We start from the raw sequence: 16,799 nt of genomic DNA, 5'->3' as shown, positions 1-16,799 counted from the left end.
AAATCAGTTTAACAAACGCATAAGACTGATGCAAACGTTCTCAGATGTGGATATTTATCTAACATTAAGTTGCTGAGAAAATAATAAAATGGTTCTTTCTTTCTGACAAATGCATGATGATATGTAATTTGAGTGAATAGAGAATTATCTAGAACGAGTTGCGCAAATGTGTAAGTGTCGTCATGAAAGTAGTCAAATTGGCATGTGCAACTTTCATTATGTAGTTGTGAAGAGATATAATGTGTTCCCCTCTATTGACAAATGTGTGATAGCCAAAAATCGATGTCAAGAAACTCGAACTTTAATAACACTTTAAAAAATGCCTATGCCTAAACAAATCTTTCTCAGAAGTGGATGTTTATAAAATATTAAGTAACTATGAAGAGGAATGATTGGTTTCCGTCTCATAACAAATGCAGCAATGACACAAATTCGCGTCAAGAGACATCATCGATACAAGATGTATCATAGAAAGATTAGCGTCAGCAAATCATTCTCAGAAAGGTATTTTGATTGTCAATCAAATCTTGTGATGAGAAATAAGACGTCCATTTCTACTGAAGAATGCATGAGTGCAAGAAATGGGTGTCAAGGGACTCAAACAGTCCAATCAGTTTAATAACTGCATAAGTCTGAAGAAAATGTTCTAGAAACTAGATAGTTATCTAACATTATGTTGCTGGGAAGAGAACAAAATGGAACTTTTCTTCTGAAAAATGTATGATTGAATGTAATTTGCGTAAAAAGACAAGAATCATTGAATGCGTCCCAAAGATGCGTGTCATCTAACGTAGTCAAATATGCATTTTTAATTATAATTGCAAAGATGCAAAGATATATATTGGGTTGCAGTCTACTGACAAATGCATGATTGCCAGAAAACGACGTCAAGAGGTACGAACACTCAAGTCAGTTTTATAAATAACTAAGTCGAAAGAAAACGTTCTCAAAATGAGATGTTTATCTAACATTAAGTAACTGTCAAGGGAAATAATTAGCTCCTATCTTCGTACGAATGCACCAATGACACAAATTACCGTCAAGAGAAACGAATCACATCAGATGTAGGTTTAATATAATAGTGTCAGAAATACATTCTCAAAAAGACATTTTAGCTGTCAATAAATCATTGTAATGCGAACAAAAGATGTCGTTTTCTACTGACAAATGAACGATTGCAAGAAATGGACGTCAAGAGATTCAAACAGCCCAATCAGATTAATAAAATCAAAATTCTGACGAATAAGTTCTCAAAAGTGGATAACGTTGCTGAGAAGAGAATAAAATGGTTATTTTCTTCTGATAAATGCATGACAGCATGTAATTTGTGTAATAAGACAAGGATCATTGAATGAGTTCCATAAATGAGAGTCGTAAAAATGTAGTCCAAAGTACATTTGTAACTCTCATTATGAGATTGTAAAGAGATATAAAGGGTTCTTGTCTACTGACAAAAGCATGATTGCCAGAAATCGATGTCAAGAGGCTCCATTAGTCCAATCAGTGTTATAAATGCCACAGTTTAATCAAAACGTAATCAAAAGTTGATCTTTATCTAACATTAAGTAACTGTGAAGAGATTACATTAGTTCCTATCTGCTTTCAAATGCATAAGTGACACAAATTGGAGTCAAGAGAAACGAATGATACAAGATGTATCAAAATTAGTCTAGCGTCAGAAAAACTTGCTCAAAAAGTCATTGTATTTGTCAATAAGGTCTTGTGAAGAGAAATAAGAGGTCAGTTTCTACTCAAAAATGCATGACAGCAAGAAATATACGTCAAGAGGAATAAACAGACAAATCAGTTTAACAAACGCATAAGACTGATGCAAACGTTCTCAGATGTGGATATTTATCTAACATTAAGTTGCTGAGAAAATAATAAAATGGTTCTTTCCTTCTGACAAATGCATGATGATATGTAATTTGAGTGAATAGAGAATTATCTAGAACGAGTTGCGCAAATGTGTAAGTGTCGTCATAAAAGTAGTCAAATTTGCATGTGCAACTGTCATTATGTAGTTGTGAAGAGATATAATTTGTTGCCCTCTATTGACAAATGTGTGACAGCCAAAAATCGATGTCAAGAAATTCGAACTTTAATATCACTTTAAAAAATGCCTAAGTCTAAACAAATCTTTCTCAGAAGTGGATGTTCATCTAATATTAAGTAACTATGAAGAGGAATGATTGGTTTCCATCTCATAACAAATGCAGCAATGACACAAATTCGCGTCAAGAGACGCCATCGATACAAGATGTATCATAAAAAGATTAGCGTCAGCAAATCATTCTCAGAAAGGTATTTTGATTGTCAATAAAATCTTGTTATGAGAAATAAGACGTCCATTTCTACTGAAGAATGCATGAGTGCAAGAAATGGGTGTCAAGGGACTCAAACAGTCCAATCAGTTTAATAACTGCAAAAGTCTGAAGAAAATGTTCTAGAAACTAGATAGTTATCTAACATTATGTTGCTGGGAAGAGAACAAAATGGACCTTTTCTTCTGAAAAATGTATGATTGAATGTAATTTGCGTAAAAATACAAGAATCATTGAATGCGTCCCAAAGATGCGTGTCATCTAACGTAGTCAAATATGCATTTTTAATTCTAATTGCAAAGATGCAAAGATATATATTGGGTTGCAGTCTACTGACAAATGCATGATTGCCAGAAAACGACGTCAAGAGGTACGAACACTCAAGTCAGTTTTATAAATAACTAAGTCGAAAGAAAACGTTCTCAAAATGAGATGTTTATCTAACATTAAGTAACTGTCAAGGGAAATAATTAGCTCCTATCTTCGTACGAATGCATCAACGACACAAATTACCGTCAAGAGAAACGAATCACATCAGATGTAGGTTTAATATAATAGTGTCAGAAAAACATTCTCAAAAAGACATTTTAGCTGTCAATAAATCATTGTAATGCGAACAAAAGATGTCGTTTTCTACTGACAAATGAACGATTGCAAGAAATGGACGTCAAGAGATTCAAACAGCCCAATCAGATTAATAAAATCAAAATTCTGACGAATAAGTTCTCAAAAGTGGATAACGTTGCTGAGAAGAGAATAAAATGGTTATTTTCTTCTGATAAATGCAAGACAGCATGTAATTTGTGTAATAAGACAAGGATCATTGAACGAGTTCCATAAATGAGAGTCGTAAAAATGTAGTCCGAAGTACATTTGTAACTCTCATTATGAGGTTGTAAAGAGATATAAAGGGTTCTTGTCAACTGACAAAAGCATGATTGCCAGAAATCGATGTCAAGAGGCTCCATTAGTCCAATCAGTGTTATAAATGCCACAGTTTAATCAAAACGTAATCAAAAGTTGATCTTTATCTAGCATTAAGTAACTGTGAAGACAATACATTAGATCCTATCTGCTTTCAAATGCATAAGTGACACAAATTGGAGTCAAGAGAAACGAATGATACAAGATGTATCAAAATTAGTCTAGCGTCAGAAAAACATGCTCAAAAAGTCATTGTATTTGTCAATAAGGTCTTGTGAAGAGAAATAAGAGGTCAGTTTCTACTCAAAAATGCATGACAGCAAGAAATATACGTCAAGAGGAATAAACAGACAAATCAGTTTAACAAACGCATAAGACTGATGCAAACGTTCTCAGATGTGGATATTTATCTAACATTAAGTTGCTGAGAAAATAATAAAATGGTTCTTTCCTTCTGACAAATGCATGATGATATGTAATTTGAGTGAATAGAGAATATTCTTGAACGAGTTGCGCAAATGTGTAAGTGTCGTCATAAAAGTACTCTAATTCGCATGTGCAACTTTCATTATGTAGTTGTGAAGAGATATAATGTGTTCCCCTCTATTGACAAATGTGTGATAGCCAAAAATCGATGTCAAGAAACTTGAACTTTAATAACACTTTAAAAAATGCCTAAGCCTAAACAAATCTTTCTCAGAAGTGGATGTTTATCTAATATTAAGTAACTATGAAGAGGAATGATTGGTTTCCATCTCATAACAAATGCAGCAATGACACAAATTCGCGTCAAGAGACATCATCGACACAAGATGTATCATAAAAAGATTAGCGTCAGCAAATCATTCTCAGAAAGGTATTTTGATTATCAATAAAATCTTGTGATGAGAAATAAGACGTCCATTTCTACTGAAGAATGCATGAGTGCAAGAAATGGGTGTCAAGGGACTCAAACAGTCCAATCAGTTTAATAACTGCATAAGTCTGAAGAAAATGTTCTAGAAACTAGATAGTTATCTAACATTATGTTGCTGGGAAGAGAACAAAATGGACCTTTTCTTCTGAAAAATGTATGATTGAATGTAATTTGCGTAAAAAGACAAGAATCATTGAATGCGTCCCAAAGATGCGTGTCATCTAACGTAGTCAAATATGCATTTTTAATTCTAATTGCAAAGATGCAAAGATATATATTGGGTTGCAGTCTACTGACAAATGCATGATTGCCAGAAAACGACGTCAAGAGGTACGAACACTCAAGTCAGTTTTATAAATAACTAAGTCGAAAGAAAACGTTCTCAAAATGAGATGTTTATCTAACATTAAGTAACTGTCAAGGGAAATAATTAGCTCCTATCTTCGTACGAATGCATCAATGACACAAATTACCGTCAAGAGAAACGAATCACATCAGATGTAGGTTTAATATAATAGTGTCAGAAAAACATTCTCAAAAAGACATTTTAGCTGTCAATAAATCATTGTAATGCGAACAAAAGATGTCGTTTTCTACTGACAAATGAACGATTGCAAGAAATGGACGTCAAGAGATTCAAACAGCCCAATCAGATTAATAAAATCAAAATTCTGACGAATAAGTTCTCAAAAGTGGATAACGTTGCTGAGAAGAGAATAAAATGGTTATTTTCTTCTGATAAATGCATGACAGCATGTAATTTGTGTAATAAGACAAGGATCATTGAATGAGTTCCATAAATGAGAGTCGTAAAAATGTAGTCCAAAGTACATTTGTAACTCTCATTATGAGGTTGTAAAGAGATATAAAGGGTTCTTGTCTACTGACAAAAGCATGATTGCCAGAAATCGATGTCAAGAGGCTCCATTAGTCCAATCAGTGTTATAAATGCCACAGTTTAATCAAAACGTAATCAAAAGTTGATCTTTATCTAACATTAAGTAACTGTGTAGAGAATACATTAGTTCCTATCTGCTTTCAAATGCATAAGTGACACAAATTGGAGTCAAGAGAAACGAATGATACAAGATGTATCAAAATTAGTCTAGCGTCAGAAAAACATGCTCAAAAAGTCATTGTATTTGTCAAGAAGGTCTTGTGAAGAGAAATAAGAGGTCAGTTTCTACTCAAAAATGCATGACAGCAAGAAATATACGTCAAGAGGAATAAACAGACAAATCAGTTTAACAAACGCATAAGACTGATGCAAACGTTCTCAGATGTGGATATTTATCTAACATTAAGTTGCTGAGAAAATAATAAAATGGTTCTTTCCTTCTGACAAATGCATGATGATATGTAATTTGAGTGAACAGAGAATTATCTTGAACGAGTTGCGCAAATGTGTAAGTGTCGTCATAAAATTAGTCTAATTGGCATGTGCAACTTTCATTATGTAGTTGTGAAGAGATATAATGTGTTCCCCTCTATTGACAAATGTGTGATAGCCAAAAATCGATGTCAAGAAACTCGAACTTTAATAACACTTTAAAAAATGCCTAAGCCTAAACAAATCTTTCTCAGAAGTGGATGTTTATCTAATATTAAGTAACTATGAAGAGGAATGATTGGTTTCCATCTCATAACAAATGCAGCAATGACACAAATTCGCGTCAAGAGACATCATCGACACAAGATGTATCATAAAAAGATTAGCGTCAGCAAATCATTCTCAGAAAGGTATTTTGATTATCAATAAAATCTTGTGATGAGAAATAAGACGTCCATTTCTACTGAAGAATGCATGAGTGCAAGAAATGGGTGTCAAGGGACTCAAACAGTCCAATCAGTTTAATAACTGCATAAGTCTGAAGAAAATGTTCTAGAAACTAGATAGTTATCTAACATTATGTTGCTGGGAAGAGAACAAAATGGAACTTTTCTTCTGAAAAATGTATGATTGAATGTAATTTGCGTAAAAAGACAAGAATCATTGAATGCGTCCCAAAGATGCGTGTCATCTAACGTAGTCAAATATGCATTTTTAATTATAATTGCAAACATGCAAAGATATATATTGGGTTGCAGTCTACTGACAAATGCATGATTGCCAGAAAACGACGTCAAGAGGTACGAACACTCAAGTCAGTTTTATAAATAACTAAGTCGAAAGAATACGTTCTCAAAATGAGATGTTTATCTAACATTAAGTAACTTTGAAGAGAATACATTAGTTCCTATCGGCTTTCAAATGCATAAGTGACACAAATTGGAGTCAAGAGAAACGAATGATACAAGATGTATCAAAATTAGTCTAGCGTCAGAAAAACATGCTCAACAAGTCATTGTATTTGTCAATAAGGTCTTGTGAAGAGAAATAAGAGGTCAGTTTCTACTCAAAAATGCATGACAGCAAGAAATATACGTCAAGAGGAATAAACAGACAAATCAGTTTAACAAACGCATAAGACTGATGCAAACGTTCTCAGATGTGGATATTTATCTAACATTAAGTTGCTGAGAAAATAATAAAATGGTTCTTTCTTTCTGACAAATGCATGATGATATGTAATTTGAGTGAATAGAGAATTATCTAGAACGAGTTGCGCAAATGTGTAAGTGTCGTCATAAAAGTAGTCAAATTTGCATGTGCAACTGTCATTATGTAGTTGTGAAGAGATATAATGTGTTCCCCTCTATTGACAAATGTGTGATAGCCAAAAATCGATGTCAAGAAATTCGAACTTTAATATCACTTTAAAAAATGCCTAAGCCTAAACAAATCTTTCTCAGAAGTGGATGTTCATCTAATATTAAGTAACTATGAAGAGGAATGATTGGTTTCCATCTCATAACAAATGCAGCAATGAGACAAATTCGCGTCAAGAGACGCCATCGATACAAGATGTATCATAAAAAGATTAGCGTCAGCAAATCATTCTCAGAAAGGTATTTTGATTTTCAATAAAATCTTGTGATGAGAAATAAGACGTCCATTTCTACTGAAGAATGCATGAGTGCAAGAAATGGGTGTCAAGGGACTCAAACAGTCCAATCAGTTTAATAACTGCATAAGTCTGAAGAAAATGTTCTAGAAACTAGATAGTTATCTAACATTATGTTGCTGGGAAGAGAACAAAATGGACCTTTTCTTCTGAAAAATGTATGATTGAATGTAATTTGCGTAAAAATACAAGAATCATTGAATGCGTCCCAAAGATGCGTGTCATCTAACGTAGTCAAATATGCATTTTTAATTCTAATTGCAAAGATGCAAAGATATATATTGGGTTGCAGTCTACTGACAAATGCATGATTGCCAGAAAACGACGTCAAGAGGTACGAACACTCAAGTCAGTTTTATAAATAACTAAGTCGAAAGAAAACGTTCTCAAAATGAGATGTTTATCTAACATTAAGTAACTGTCAAGGGAAATAATTAGCTAATATCTTCGTACGAATGCATCAACGACACAAATTACCGTCAAGAGAAACGAATCACATCAGATGTAGGTTTAATATAATAGTGTCAGAAAAACATTCTCAAAAAGACATTTTATTTGTCAATAAATCATTGTAATGCGAACAAAAGATGTCGTTTTCTACTGACAAATGAACGATTGCAAGAAATGGACGTCAAGAGATTCAAACAGCCCAATCAGATTAATAAAATCAAAATTCTGACGAATAAGTTCTCAAAAGTGGATAACGTTGCTGAGAAGGGAATAAAATGGTTATTTTCTTCTGATAAATGCATGACAGCATGTAATTTGTGTAATAAGACAAGGATCATTGAATGAGTTCCATAAATGAGAGTCGTAAAAATGTAGTCCAAAGTACATTTGTAACTCTCATTATGAGGTTGTAAAGAGATATAAAGGGTTCTTGTCTACTGACAAAAGCATGATTGCCAGAAATCGATGTCAAGAGGCTCCATTAGTCCAATCAGTGTTATAAATGCCACAGTTTAATCAAAACGTAATCAAAAGTTGATCTTTATCTAACATTAAGTAACTGTGAAGACAATACATTAGATCCTATCTGCTTTCAAATGCATAAGTGACACAAATTGGAGTCAAGAGAAACGAATGATACAAGATGTATCAGAATTAGTCTATCGTCAGAAAAACATGCTCAAAAAGTCATTGTATTTGTCAATAAGGTCTTGTGAAGAGAAATAAGAGGTCAGTTTCTACTCAAAAATGCATGACAGCAAGAAATATACGTCAAGAGGAATAAACAGACAAATCAGTTTAACAAACGCATAAGACTGATGCAAACGTTCTCAGATGTGGATATTTATCTAACATTAAGTTGCTGAGAAAATAATAAAATGGTTCTTTCCTTCTGACAAATGCATGATGATATGTACTTTGAGTGAACAGAGAATTATCTTGAACGAGTTGCGCAAATGTGTAAGTGTCGTCATGAAAGTAGTCAAATTGGCATGTGCAACTTTCATTATGTAGTTGTGAAGAGATATAATGTGTTCCCCTCTATTGACAAATGTGTGATAGCCAAAAATCGATGTCAAGAAACTCGAACTTTAATAACACTTTAAAAAATGCCTATGCCTAAACAAATCTTTCTCAGAAGTGGATGTTTATAAAATATTAAGTAACTATGAAGAGGAATGATTGGTTTCCGTCTCATAACAAATGCAGCAATGACACAAATTCGCGTCAAGAGACATCATCGATACAAGATGTATCATAGAAAGATTAGCGTCAGCAAATCATTCTCAGAAAGGTATTTTGATTGTCAATCAAATCTTGTGATGAGAAATAAGACGTCCATTTCTACTGAAGAATGCATGAGTGCAAGAAATGGGTGTCAAGGGACTCAAACAGTCCAATCAGTTTAATAACTGCATAAGTCTGAAGAAAATGTTCTAGAAACTAGATAGTTATCTAACATTATGTTGCTGGGAAGAGAACAAAATGGAACTTTTCTTCTGAAAAATGTATGATTGAATGTAATTTGCGTAAAAAGACAAGAATCATTGAATGCGTCCCAAAGATGCGTGTCATCTAACGTAGTAAAATATGCATTTTTAATTATAATTGCAAAGATGCAAAGATATATATTGGGTTGCAGTCTACTGACAAATGCATGATTGCCAGAAAACGACGTCAAGAGGTACGAACACTCAAGTCAGTTTTATAAATAACTAAGTCGAAAGAAAACGTTCTCAAAATGAGATGTTTATCTAACATTAAGTAACTGTCAAGGGAAATAATTAGCTCCTATCTTCGTACGAATGCACCAATGACACAAATTACCGTCAAGAGAAACGAATCACATCAGATGTAGGTTTAATATAATAGTGTCAGAAATACATTCTCAAAAAGACATTTTAGCTGTCAATAAATCATTGTAATGCGAACAAAAGATGTCGTTTTCTACTGACAAATGAACGATTGCAAGAAATGGACGTCAAGAGATTCAAACAGCCCAATCAGATTAATAAAATCAAAATTCTGACGAATAAGTTCTCAAAAGTGGATAACGTTGCTGAGAAGAGAATAAAATGGTTATTTTCTTCTGATAAATGCATGACAGCATGTAATTTGTGTAATAAGACAAGGATCATTGAATGAGTTCCATAAATGAGAGTCGTAAAAATGTAGTCCAAAGTACATTTGTAACTCTCATTATGAGATTGTAAAGAGATATAAAGGGTTCTTGTCTACTGACAAAAGCATGATTGCCAGAAATCGATGTCAAGAGGCTCCATTAGTCCAATCAGTGTTATAAATGCCACAGTTTAATCAAAACGTAATCAAAAGTTGATCTTTATCTAACATTAAGTAACTGTGAAGAGATTACATTAGTTCCTATCTGCTTTCAAATGCATAAGTGACACAAATTGGAGTCAAGAGAAACGAATGATACAAGATGTATCAAAATTAGTCTAGCGTCAGAAAAACTTGCTCAAAAAGTCATTGTATTTGTCAATAAGGTCTTGTGAAGAGAAATAAGAGGTCAGTTTCTACTCAAAAATGCATGACAGCAAGAAATATACGTCAAGAGGAATAAACAGACAAATCAGTTTAACAAACGCATAAGACTGATGCAAACGTTCTCAGATGTGGATATTTATCTAACATTAAGTTGCTGAGAAAATAATAAAATGGTTCTTTCCTTCTGACAAATGCATGATGATATGTAATTTGAGTGAATAGAGAATTATCTAGAACGAGTTGCGCAAATGTGTAAGTGTCGTCATAAAAGTAGTCAAATTTGCATGTGCAACTGTCATTATGTAGTTGTGAAGAGATATAATTTGTTGCCCTCTATTGACAAATGTGTGACAGCCAAAAATCGATGTCAAGAAATTCGAACTTTAATATCACTTTAAAAAATGCCTAAGTCTAAACAAATCTTTCTCAGAAGTGGATGTTCATCTAATATTAAGTAACTATGAAGAGGAATGATTGGTTTCCATCTCATAACAAATGCAGCAATGACACAAATTCGCGTCAAGAGACGCCATCGATACAAGATGTATCATAAAAAGATTAGCGTCAGCAAATCATTCTCAGAAAGGTATTTTGATTGTCAATAAAATCTTGTTATGAGAAATAAGACGTCCATTTCTACTGAAGAATGCATGAGTGCAAGAAATGGGTGTCAAGGGACTCAAACAGTCCAATCAGTTTAATAACTGCAAAAGTCTGAAGAAAATGTTCTAGAAACTAGATAGTTATCTAACATTATGTTGCTGGGAAGAGAACAAAATGGACCTTTTCTTCTGAAAAATGTATGATTGAATGTAATTTGCGTAAAAATACAAGAATCATTGAATGCGTCCCAAAGATGCGTGTCATCTAACGTAGTCAAATATGCATTTTTAATTCTAATTGCAAAGATGCAAAGATATATATTGGGTTGCAGTCTACTGACAAATGCATGATTGCCAGAAAACGACGTCAAGAGGTACGAACACTCAAGTCAGTTTTATAAATAACTAAGTCGAAAGAAAACGTTCTCAAAATGAGATGTTTATCTAACATTAAGTAACTGTCAAGGGAAATAATTAGCTCCTATCTTCGTACGAATGCATCAACGACACAAATTACCGTCAAGAGAAACGAATCACATCAGATGTAGGTTTAATATAATAGTGTCAGAAAAACATTCTCAAAAAGACATTTTAGCTGTCAATAAATCATTGTAATGCGAACAAAAGATGTCGTTTTCTACTGACAAATGAACGATTGCAAGAAATGGACGTCAAGAGATTCAAACAGCCCAATCAGATTAATAAAATCAAAATTCTGACGAATAAGTTCTCAAAAGTGGATAACGTTGCTGAGAAGAGAATAAAATGGTTATTTTCTTCTGATAAATGCAAGACAGCATGTAATTTGTGTAATAAGACAAGGATCATTGAACGAGTTCCATAAATGAGAGTCGTAAAAATGTAGTCCGAAGTACATTTGTAACTCTCATTATGAGGTTGTAAAGAGATATAAAGGGTTCTTGTCAACTGACAAAAGCATGATTGCCAGAAATCGATGTCAAGAGGCTCCATTAGTCCAATCAGTGTTATAAATGCCACAGTTTAATCAAAACGTAATCAAAAGTTGATCTTTATCTAGCATTAAGTAACTGTGAAGACAATACATTAGATCCTATCTGCTTTCAAATGCATAAGTGACACAAATTGGAGTCAAGAGAAACGAATGATACAAGATGTATCAAAATTAGTCTAGCGTCAGAAAAACATGCTCAAAAAGTCATTGTATTTGTCAATAAGGTCTTGTGAAGAGAAATAAGAGGTCAGTTTCTACTCAAAAATGCATGACAGCAAGAAATATACGTCAAGAGGAATAAACAGACAAATCAGTTTAACAAACGCATAAGACTGATGCAAACGTTCTCAGATGTGGATATTTATCTAACATTAAGTTGCTGAGAAAATAATAAAATGGTTCTTTCCTTCTGACAAATGCATGATGATATGTAATTTGAGTGAATAGAGAATATTCTTGAACGAGTTGCGCAAATGTGTAAGTGTCGTCATAAAAGTACTCTAATTCGCATGTGCAACTTTCATTATGTAGTTGTGAAGAGATATAATGTGTTCCCCTCTATTGACAAATGTGTGATAGCCAAAAATCGATGTCAAGAAACTCGAACTTTAATAACACTTTAAAAAATGCCTAAGCCTAAACAAATCTTTCTCAGAAGTGGATGTTTATCTAATATTAAGTAACTATGAAGAGGAATGATTGGTTTCCATCTCATAACAAATGCAGCAATGACACAAATTCGCGTCAAGAGACATCATCGATACAAGATGTATCATAAAAAGATTAGCGTCAGCAAATCATTCTCAGAAAGGTATTTTGATTGTCAATAAAATCTTGTGATGAGAAATAAGACGTCCATTTCTACTGAAGAATGCATGAGTGCAAGAAATGGGTGTCAAGGGACTCAAACAGTCCAATCAGTTTAATAACTGCATAAGTCTGAAGAAAATGTTCTAGAAACTAGATAGTTATCTAACATTATGTTGCTGGGAAGAGAACAAAATGGACCTTTTCTTCTGAAAAATGTATGATTGAATGTAATTTGCGTAAAAAGACAAGAATCATTGAATGCGTCCCAAAGATGCGTGTCATCTAACGTAGTCAAATATGCATTTTTAATTCTAATTGCAAAGATGCAAAGATATATATTGGGTTGCAGTCTACTGACAAATGCATGATTGCCAGAAAACGACGTCAAGAGGTACGAACACTCAAGTCAGTTTTATAAATAACTTAGTCGAAAGAAAACGTTCTCAAAATGAGATGTTTATCTAACATTAAGTAACTGTCAAGGGAAATAATTAGCTCCTATCTTCGTACGAATGCATCAATGACACAAATTACCGTCAAGAGAAACGAATCACATCAGATGTGGGTTTAATATAATAGTGTCAGAAAAACATTCTCAAAAAGACATTTTAGCTGTCAATAAATCATTGTAATGCGAACAAAAGATGTCGTTTTCTACTGACAAATGAACGATTGCAAGAAATGGACGTCAAGAGATTCAAACAGCCCAATCAGATTAATAAAATCAAAATTCTGACGAATAAGTTCTCAAAAGTGGATAACGTTGCTGAGAAGAGAATAAAATGGTTATTTTCTTCTGATAAATGCATGACAGCATGTAATTTGTGTAATAAGACAAGGATCATTGAATGAGTTCCATAAATGAGAGTCGTAAAAATGTAGTCCAAAGTACATTTGTAACTCTCATTATGAGGTTGTAAAGAGATATAAAGGGTTCTTGTCTACTGACAAAAGCATGATTGCCAGAAATCGATGTCAAGAGGCTCCATTAGTCCAATCAGTGTTATAAATGCCACAGTTTAATCAAAACGTAATCAAAAGTTGATCTTTATCTAACATTAAGTAACTGTGAAGAGAATACATTAGTTCCTATCTGCTTTCAAATGCATAAGTGACACAAATTGGAGTCAAGAGAAACGAATGATACAAGATGTATCAAAATTAGTCTAGCGTCAGAAAAACATGCTCAAAAAGTCATTGTATTTGTCAATAAGGTCTTGTGAAGAGAAATAAGAGGTCAGTTTCTACTCAAAAATGCATGACAGCAAGAAATATACGTCAAGAGGAATAAACAGACAAATCAGTTTAACAAACGCATAAGACTGATGCAAACGTTCTCAGATGTGGATATTTATCTAACATTAAGTTGCTGAGAAAATAATAAAATGGTTCTTTCCTTCTGACAAATGCATGATGATATGTAATTTGAGTGAACAGAGAATTATCTTGAACTAGTTGCGCAAATGTGTAAGTGTCGTCATAAAATTAGTCTAATTGGCATGTGCAACTTTCATTATGTAGTTGTGAAGAGATATAATGTGTTCCCCTCTATTGACAAATGTGTGATAGCCAAAAATCGATGTCAAGAAACTCGAACTTTAATAACACTTTAAAAAAGGCCTAAGCCTAAACAAATCTTTCTCAGAAGTGGATGTTTATCTAATATTAAGTAACTATGAAGAGGAATGATTGGTTTCCATCTCATAACAAATGCAGCAATGACACAAATTCGCGTCAAGAGACATCATCGACACAAGATGTATCATAAAAAGATTAGCGTCAGCAAATCATTCTCAGAAAGGTATTTTGATTATCAATAAAATCTTGTGATGAGAAATAAGACGTCCATTTCTACTGAAGAATGCATGAGTGCAAGAAATGGGTGTCAAGGGACTCAAACAGTCCAATCAGTTTAATAACTGCATAAGTCTGAAGAAAATGTTCTAGAAACTAGATAGTTATCTAACATTATGTTGCTGGGAAGAGAACAAAATGGAACTTTTCTTCTGAAAAATGTATGATTGAATGTAATTTGCGTAAAAAGACAAGAATCATTGAATGCGTCCCAAAGATGCGTGTCATCTAACGTAGTCAAATATGCATTTTTAATTCTAATTGCAAAGATGCAAAGATATATATTGGGTTGCAGTCTACTGACAAATGCATGATTGCCAGAAAACGACGTCAAGAGGTACGAACACTCAAGTCAGTTTTATAAATAACTAAGTCGAAAGAAAACGTTCTCAAAATGAGATGTTTATCTAACATTAAGTAACTGTCAAGGGAAATAATTAGCTCCTGTCTTCGTACGAATGCATCAATGACACAAATTACCGTCAATAGAAACGAATCACATCAGATGTAGGTTTAATATAATAGTGTCAGAAATACATTCTCAAAAAGACATTTTAGCTGTCAATAAATCATTGTAATGCGAACAAAAGATGTCGTTTTCTACTGACAAATGAACGATTGCAAGAAATGGACGTCAAGAGATTCAAACAGCCCAATCAGATTAATAAAATCAAAATTCTGACGAATAAGTTCTCAAAAGTGGATAACGTTGCTGAGAAGAGAATAAAATGGTTATTTTCTTCTGATAAATGCATGACAGCATGTAATTTGTGTAATAAGACAAGGATCATTGAATGAGTTCCATAAATGAGAGTCGTAAAAATGTAGTCCAAAGTACATTTGTAACTCTCATTATGAGATTGTAAAGAGATATAAAGGGTTCTTGTCTACTGACAAAAGCATGATTGCCAGAAATCGATGTCAAGAGGCTCCATTAGTCCAATCAGTGTTATAAATGCCACAGTTTAATCAAAACGTAATCAAAAGTTGATCTTTATCTAACATTAAGTAACTGTGAAGAGAATACATTAGTTCCTATCTGCTTTCAAATGCATAAGAGACACAAATTGGAGTCAAGAGAAACGAATGATACAAGATGTATCAAAATTAGTCTAGCGTCAGAAAAACTTGCTCAAAAAGTCATTGTATTTGTCAATAAGGTCTTGTGAAGAGAAATAAGAGGTCAGTTTCTACTCAAAAATGCATGACAGCAAGAAATATACGTCAAGAGGAATAAACAGACAAATCAGTTTAACAAACGCATAAGACTGATGCAAACGTTCTCAGATGTGGATATTTATCTAACATTAAGTTGCTGAGAAAATAATAAAATGGTTCTTTCCTTCTGACAAATGCATGATGATATGTAATTTGAGTGAATAGAGAATTATCTAGAACGAGTTGCGCAAATGTGTAAGTGTCGTCATAAAAGTAGTCAAATTTGCATGTGCAACTGTCATTATGTAGTTGTGAAGAGATATAATTTGTTGCCCTCTATTGACAAATGTGTGATAGCCAAAAATCGATGTCAAGAAATTCGAACTTTAATATCACTTTAAAAAATGCCTAAGCCTAAAGAAATCTTTCTCAGAAGTGGATGTTCATCTAATATTAAGTAACTATGAAGAGGAATGATTGGTTTCCATCTCATAACAAATGCAGCAATGACACAAATTCGCGTCAAGAGACGCCATCGATACAAGATGTATCATAAAAAGATTAGCGTCAGCAAATCATTCTCAGAAAGGTATTTTGATTGTCAATAAAATCTTGTGATGAGAAATAAGACGTCCATTTCTACTGAAGAATGCATGAGTGCAAGAAATGGGTGTCAAGGGACTCAAACAGTCCAATCAGTTTAATAACTGCATAAGTCTGAAGAAAATGTTCTAGAAACTAGATAGTTATCTAACATTATGTTGCTGGGAAGAGAACAAAATGGACCTTTTCTTCTGAAAAATGTATGATTGAATGTAATTTGCGTAAAAATACAAGAATCATTGAATGCGTCCCAAAGATGCGTGTCATCTAACGTAGTCAAATATGCATTTTTAATTCTAATTGCAAAGATGCAAAGATATATATTGGGTTGCAGTCTACTGACAAATGCATGATTGCCAGAAAACGACGTCAAGAGGTACGAACACTCAAGTCAGTTTTATAAATAACTAAGTCGAAAGAAAACGTTCTCAAAATGAGATGTTTATCTAACATTAAGTAACTGTCAAGGGAAATAATTAGCTCCTATCTTCGTACGAATGCATCAACGACACAAATTACCGTCAAGAGAAACGAATCACATCAGATGTAGGTTTAATATAATAGTGTCAGAAAAACATTCTCAAAAAGACATTTTAGCTGTCAATAAATCATTGTAATGCGAACAAAAGATGTCGTTTTCTACTGACAAATGAACGATTGCAAGAAATGGAC

This window comes from Sinohyriopsis cumingii, unplaced genomic scaffold (genome assembly GCF_028554795.1).
Source record: "Sinohyriopsis cumingii isolate HCF-2022 unplaced genomic scaffold, ASM2855479v2 utg000354l, whole genome shotgun sequence".
Classification (NCBI taxonomy): domain Eukaryota; kingdom Metazoa; phylum Mollusca; class Bivalvia; order Unionida; family Unionidae; genus Sinohyriopsis; species Sinohyriopsis cumingii.
The sequence above is the reverse complement of the archived record's forward strand: the minus strand, read 5'-3'. Positions refer to the sequence as shown.